The following is a 7,857-nucleotide window of genomic DNA, read 5'->3' on the forward strand; positions in this document are numbered from 1 at the left end:
GCATCTTTAATTTGCTGTAGTCTACTTGAAATAATACACCACTTTGCATATAATATGAAAACCTTACAACAGTCTGTTTTATTTCTCCTTTCCAGTCTTTTGTGTTTTATTGCCATACATGTCCTGCATGTTCTATCAAGATACATTGTTTTTGCTTTAATCAATTATCTTTTATTTTATTTTTTTATTTTTTTAAAGATTTTATTTATTTGACAGAGAGAGACACAGCAAGAGAGGGAACACAAGCAGGGGGAGTGGGAGAGGGAGATCCCAGGACCCTGGGATCATGACCTGAGCCTAAGGCAGACACTTAACGACTGAGCCACCCAGGCGCCCCTATTTTATTTTATTTTAAATAATTTATTTATTTGACAGAGAGAGACACAGCAAGAGAGGGAACTCAAGCAAGGGGAGTGGGAGAGGGAGAAGCAGGCTTCCCGATGAGCAGGGAGCCTGATGCGGGGCTCAATCCCAGGATTCTGGGATCATGACCTGAGCTGAAGGCGGACGCTTAACGACTGAGCCACCCAGGCGCCCCATCAATTATCTTTTTTAAAAATTTACTTATTTTCTTTTTTAAAATTATCTTTAAAAAAAATTTAAACATGAGAAAAATATTTTTACTTACCCATATAGTTATTAATTTTTGGTGCTCTTCATTCCTTTTTTATAGATCTGGGTTTCTGGTATAATTTTCCTTCAGGCTGAAGAAATTTGCTTTGACATATCTTACAGTGTTGGTCTGATCATGACAAATTGTGCTTTTGATTGTCCAAAATGTTTTCATTTTGCCTTCACTTAAAAAAAAAATTTATGACAGCTTTATTGAGGTATAATCAACATACAATAAACTGCATGTATTTGAAGTATACAGTAATTAATTTTGTGTTGTATACACCCACAAAATAATAAGACAAGGTAATGGACAGTTCTGTCACCCCAAAATGCTCATGCCTCTTTGTAATTCCTTCTGTCCATCCCTCCATTCCCAGGTAATCCATAACCTGTTTTCTGTCACAATAAGTTAATTGCATTTTCTAGAATTTTATATAAATAAATTTATAGTGTGTGCTTTGTTTAGCTTTCACTTAGAGATTCACATTCATGGTACAGCATATACCAATAGTTCATTCCTTATTTTTTAAAATGGAATAGTATCCCATTGTATGGATATACCACATTTGTTTACCCATTCAACTATTGATGTTGTTTCCCATTTAGGGCTTTCACAAATGTAGTTATTACATTTGGTACAAGTTTTAGACCAAATTCATTTCTTTTGAATAAATTCCTAAGAGTGAAATGGTTGGGTCATATGGTAGATGTTTAACTTTTAAAGAAACTGCTAAAATGTTTTCCATTTTGGAAATGTAAAATTTTACATTCTACTTTTCTTGAGTGAGCTTTGGTAGTTTGTCTTCTAAAAAATGTGTCCATTTTGGGGGCCTGGGGGGTGGGCCTGGGACCAAGTCCCACTTCGGGCCCCCTGCTCAGTGGGGAGTCTGCTTCTCCTTCTCCCTCCGCCTCTGCCCCTCCCCATTACTCATGCTCTCTCTCAAATAAATAAATAAAATCTTAAAAAAAAAATAGAAAGAAATTCGTCCATTTCATCTAAGTTGTTGAATTTTGGCATATAATATTCTCTTATTATCCTTTTAATATCTGTAGAACCTATAGTAATGTTCCTTCTCTCATTCCTTGGTAATTTGTGCCTTTTCTCCTGGTCAATTAGGCTAGAGATTGTACTGATCTGCTCAACAAACCATCTTTTGGTTTCATTGTTTTTCTCTATTTCTTTGATTCCCTTTATTTCCTTTCTTATGCCTACTCTGCATTTGCTTTTTCTAGTTTAAAGTACAAGCTGAAGTCATCAATTAATGACCATTCCTTTTAATGTAGGTGTTCAGTGCTATAAATTTCCCCTCAAGTATTAAGTACCCCCCTAAGTATTTAAGTTCCCTTCATAAATTCTAGTATGCTATGCTTTCATTTTCTTTAAGTTCAAATTTCCTCTTTAACCCATGGGTGATTTATTTATTTTTTTTGATGTAGTGTTCCATGATTCATTATTTGCAACATGCAGTGCTCCATGCAGAACGTGCCCTCTTTAATACCCATCACTAGGCTAACCCATCCTCCCACCCCCCTCCCCTCTAGAACCCTCAGTTTGTTTTTCAGAGTCCATCGTCTCTCATGGTTCATCTTCCCATGGGTGATTTAGACATGGGTTATTTAATTTTCAAACATTTTAGGGATTATCTAGATATCTATTACCAATTTATAATTTAATTCCACTGTGATCAACAAACATACTTTGTATTATGTGAATCCTTTTAAATTTACTGACATTTGTTTTATGGCCCAGAATATAGTTTGTAAATGTTCTGCATGCATCTGAAAAAGATGTGTTTTCTATTGTTGGTTTTAATGCTCTATGATGTCAGTTAGGTCTAGTGGGTTAGCAGGATTGAAGGCTACAGTATTCTTATTGATTTTCTGTCTACCTGTTCTATCAATTATTGAGAGGCATTGAAATCTCCATGATTGTGAATTTGTCTATGTTCTTGCAATTCTATCAGTTTTTGGTTTGTGTACTTTGAAGCTGTTATTAGATTGTGACACTATTATTTACAATAAGTAATATACATTTGGTTTTTGTCCCTGCTCCTCCCAGCACAGAAGTAATAAAACCCCTGGAATTTCCTAAGTTTTGAGAGCAATGAAGGTGTTTATTGTTTTTTTTTTTGTTAAAGATTTTATTTATTTATTTGACAGAGAGAGACAGCAAGAGAGGGAACACAAGCAGGGGGAGCGGGAGAGGGAGAAGCAGGCTTCCCGCTGAGCATGGAGCCCGATGTGGGCCTCTATCCCAGGATCCTGGGATCATGACCTGAGCCTAAGGCAGACGCTTAACGACTGAGCCACCCAGGAGCCCCGAAGGTGTTTATTGTTATGTTAACGAGACAACTTTTGGAAAGTCCCTAGGTAACCTATGGATGGGTTGTCAAGGGAACCAACCCTGTGAATTGAGGGGTTGGGACTGAAAGTTCCCACTGACTCGGGGGAGGGGAGAGGGCTGGAGGTTGAATCAGTTGCCAATAGTTGGGTGATTTAATTAATCATGCCAATGTAATGAAGCCTCCATAAAAACCCAAAAGATTGAGGTTGGGAGGGCTTCCAGGTTGGTGAACACATGTAGGTACTGGGAGAGTGGCACGCTCAGAGAGGGCATAGAAGCTTTATGCTCCTTTCCCCGTACCTTGCCCTATGCATCTCTTCGGTCTGGCTGTTCCTGAGTTCTATCCTTTTATAATAGAGCAGTAATCTAGTCAGTGAAATGCTTCCCAGAGTTCTGTGAGCTGTTCTAGCAAATTAATTGAACCCAAGGAGGAGGTCAGAGGAACTTCTGATTTATAGCCTATTGGTCAAAAACCTAGATTGTGTCTAAAGACTGTGTTTCGGGAAGCCAATCTCATGGGACTAGGCCCTTAACCTGTGGGCTCTGACATTATCTCTGGGTAGATAGCTGAATTGAGCTGAACTGTAGGATGACCAGCTGGTGTCAGATAATTCCTGGTGGTGTGGAAAAAAACACACTGGAAGGTGCATAAACATTAGAACTGTTATGTCCTCTTGATGAATTGACCTTTATTATTATTAAATGACAATTAATAATACTAATATTCTTTGCTCTGAAATCTGCTTGACTGATGTAAATATAGCCACTCCATCTTTCTTTTGATTAGTGTTATCATAGTACTTTTCCCATCCTTTTACTTTTAATATAATCATGTCTTTATATTTAAAGTGTTTTTTTGTAGACTACAGATAGCTAGGCCTGGCTTTTTAAGTCTAACCGAGTAATCTCTGCCTTTTAATTGGGATATTTAGACCATTTTCATTTATCATGACTATTGATAAGGCTTGATTTAATATACCAAACTTATTTGTTTCCTTTTTGTCTTGTCTGTCCTTTGTTCCCCTTTTCTGCTTTATTTTTGGATTAAGTATTTTTTTTATTCCATTTTATCACCTTTGTTGGGCTTATTAGCTATAAACCTTATGTGACTATGTGCGTGTATGTATATATTTCAGTGGTTTTTTAGATTTACAGCATACATTTTTAACTTACCAGTCTACTTTCAAATGAAATTATACACTTCATGTGTAGTATGGACACTTACAATTATACTTCCATCTCTCTCTTCCCAGCCTCTGTACTATTATTGTCATATATTTTATTCTGTGTATGTTATAAACGCTACAACATATTGTTATTATTTTTCCTTTAAATGATCCATTATCTTTTATTTTTTAATAGAGCAATTTTTATGTATTTATTTTTTTAAAGATTTTATTTATTTATTTGACAGAGAGAGAGCACAAGTAGGCAGAGTGGTAGGCAGAGGGAGAGGGAGAAGCAGGCTTCCCACTGAGCAGAGAGCCCAAAGCGGGGCTTGATCCCAGGACCCTGATAGCATGACCTGAGCCGAAGGCAGACGCTTAACCGACTGAGCCACCCTGGTGCCCCAATCCATTATCATTTTTTTTTAAGATTTTATTTATTTATTTGAGAGAGCGCGCATGAGAGAGAGTGAGCGGGGGGGAGGGTTAGAGGGAGAAGCAGACTCCCCGCTGAGCAGGGAGCATGATGTGGGACTTGATCCCATGACCCTGGGATCATGACCTGAGCCAAAGGCAGACAGATGCTTAACCTACTGAGCCACCCAGCGCTCCCCATTATCTTTTAAATAAGAGATTTAAATAAGAAAGAGAGTCTTATATTCACTCACATATTTATCATTTCCAGTGCTCTTTCTTTTCTGTATATAAGATTTCTATTTGGTATAATTTTTCTTCTGCCTAAAGGACTTCCTTTAATATTTTTTGTAGTTTAAATCTACTGGTGTGGAGTTTTTAGCTTTTGTACCTCTCACAAAGTATTTCACTTTCTTTTTTGTTGGGTATAGAATTCTGTGTTGAGAGTTTTTTTTTTCTCTGCTATTTTGAAGATGTTACTTTACTTTCTTCTGTCTTATATCGTTTCCCAAAAAATTTGCTGTGTTTATTTTAGTTTCTCTATATGTAATATACCTCTTCATAGAAAGAGAGAGCGAGTGAGGGGTGGGCAGGGGCAGAAGAAGGAGAAGCAGTCTCCCTGCTGAGCACAGAGCCCGATGTGGGGCTTGATCCCAGGACCCCAAGATCCTGAACTGAGACGAAGGCTCAAAAAACTGTCTTTAAGTTTACTTATCTATCCTTTTATAATGTCTCGTTGCTGTTAATTCAATCCAATGTATTTTTCATCTCAGAGTTATAGATTTCTTCTGATTTGAGTCATATGTATAATTTCTATGTGTTCTTCACATGTTCAGCCTTTCCTCCAGCTTATTGAATATATGGAATATGGTTACAGTAGTTTTAATGTCCTTGTTTAGTAATTATATCAGCTGTATCATTTCTGGGGTGGTTTTTCTTGATTTTTTCATTGTAGGTCTCATTTTCCTGCTTCTTTACATATCTTGTAATTTTTTATTGGGTGTCAGACATTGTGATTGTTATCTTGTTGGGTGTTGGATATTTTTGTGATCCTATAAAGATTCTTGTTCTGGAACACAGCTAAGTTACTTGATCGCAGCTTAATCCTTTTGGTTCTTGCTCTTCATCTTTGTTGGACAGAACCAGCATGTTTAATCTAGAGCTTATTTTTTTCCCACTACTGAAGCAAAATTCTTCTGGGTATTCTACCTACCGCCATGCAAATTTTGGTTTTTCCATTCTGGCTAATGGAAATAGGGACTACTCCCAGCTCTGTGTGAACTTGAACCTTGGAGAGTGTTCCCCTCAATAACTTCTTCACATGCACATGCTGATCAGTATTCATCTGAAAACTTGAGGGGATCTGTCTGTAAATTTCTGGAGTTTTGTGTGCCATTCTCTTCTGTCCATTATTTATCCTGCAGACTTGATCTCCCTGGCCTTCCTGGACTCCAAGGCTCTATCTCCTCCAGTCTGGGAGACTGCTGAGCCCTATGTGGGTTCCCTTCCCTCCAGCACAGCCTAAAAACTCTATCTGCAGTACTCTAGGGTAATCACAGGACTCACTTTATTTCTCATCTCTCAGGGACAAGTCCTTCATTATCTGATGCACAACGTCTTGAAAACTGAAAACTATTCTTTCATACATTTTGTCTTTTTTTTTTCAGTGTTTTAAGCAGGAGATTAAACTCGGTTACTATTACTTCATCTTGGCTGGAAGCTGCAGATAATATTGGAACATTTGGAGAGTTTTTTAAAACGACACATATTTTGGGCCATAGTCCAATCTCGTTGATTTACAGGTTATAGCAGCGAGGCTAAGTTATACATTAAAATGTGCCAGGCATTAGATAGACAAAGTTAAATTAGACATAATACTTGTTTATAAAAGAGTTTATAATCCAGTGCAAAAGACTGGGTCTTATGGCATAATGTATTAAGTATAATGTCTATAAGCAATATGTTATGGAACATCCTTTTGACAACGTCCAAATATAGCCCTATGGCAGCCAAGGGAGGGTTAGCAAATGTTTCCTGGAGGAGATGAAGGAGTAAATTTGGAAAGATGGGACCGGAATTAATTGAATTAGTGGACATAAGGGGAGAGAGGACCAGGAGGCAAGGACACGCCAAGTGGAGAAAATATTGTTATGAAGGCTTAGAGGTACAAGGTTGCATGATACATTTGGGAAATTGCAAATAGTGTGGAATGATTGGATCAACATGGGAGAAGAGGCGGTCTCCAGTGTCTCCATCTGTAAAAGGAAACTCCTTTATCCCTAACACTTATGATTTTTCTCTGTGTGTGTGTGGTGGTGGTGGTGGGGGGGGGCAGGAAGTAAAAGAGAATAAATCATTTTAATTAAGATGGGTAGAGTAGTGAAGCATGTGATATTAGATAGGCCCAATTTTCCCATGAAGCTAAAAGTAAGTCTGATTAATTCATCCATTTATTTGTTCATCAAAGGTTTACTAAACACCTGTTTTATATCAGGCTACATTCTGGGTGCAACAGATCCAGAAAATTTTAGGATTATAATTTGACAGTATTTTTATTTATTTATTTTATTTATTTATTTATTTATTTTTTTAAAGATTTTTTATTTATTTATTTGAGACAGAGAGAATGAGATACAGAGAGCATGAGAGGGAGGAGGGTCAGAGGGAGAAGCAGACTCCCCGCCGAGCAGGGAGCCCGATGCGGGACTCGATCCAGGGACTCCAGGACCATGACCTGAGCCGAAGGCAGTCGCTTAACCAACTGAGCCACCCAGGCGCCCTTGACAGTATTTTTTAAATTATTTTAATAATTGTTGTTTTAAATAATTGCTAAACAACTGTGAAACATATTTCACTTACTATAAAACCTCATTCTGAGCAATAGCAATTTCAGAAAAACAATCAGTGATTGCTTGGAGAGGAAATTTTCACCTTAGCTGAGGGCAGCACATAATACTGAACATAACTGAACACTCAGCACTAAATACCAAGCACTGTTGTAAGCGCTTTTTATAAATTAACTCATTTGATCCTCACAGAGATCTTAGTACTATTACTTTTTACTTATTTTAACCACAAGATATTCTTTTGACAGTGGTTTTTCCACATATTTATTTTACCAGTGACTAATCATTACACTACCACAAAAAAATAACAAAGAAAGTTTCAGAGACCTTGAGAAATAGAGGTGGGGTCACTGAGACGGTTAAGGGTGGTAGGAGTAATTATTTTCTGCCAAATGCAACTTTTTCAAACTGCCAAAGAATTTTTCTAGGGAAGTGAGTCAAAAGGCAGATACGGCTCCATCTCCCCAGACTA

The sequence above is a fragment of the Neomonachus schauinslandi genome, chromosome 5 (genome assembly GCF_002201575.2).
Source record: "Neomonachus schauinslandi chromosome 5, ASM220157v2, whole genome shotgun sequence".
Lineage (NCBI taxonomy): Eukaryota > Metazoa > Chordata > Mammalia > Carnivora > Phocidae > Neomonachus > Neomonachus schauinslandi.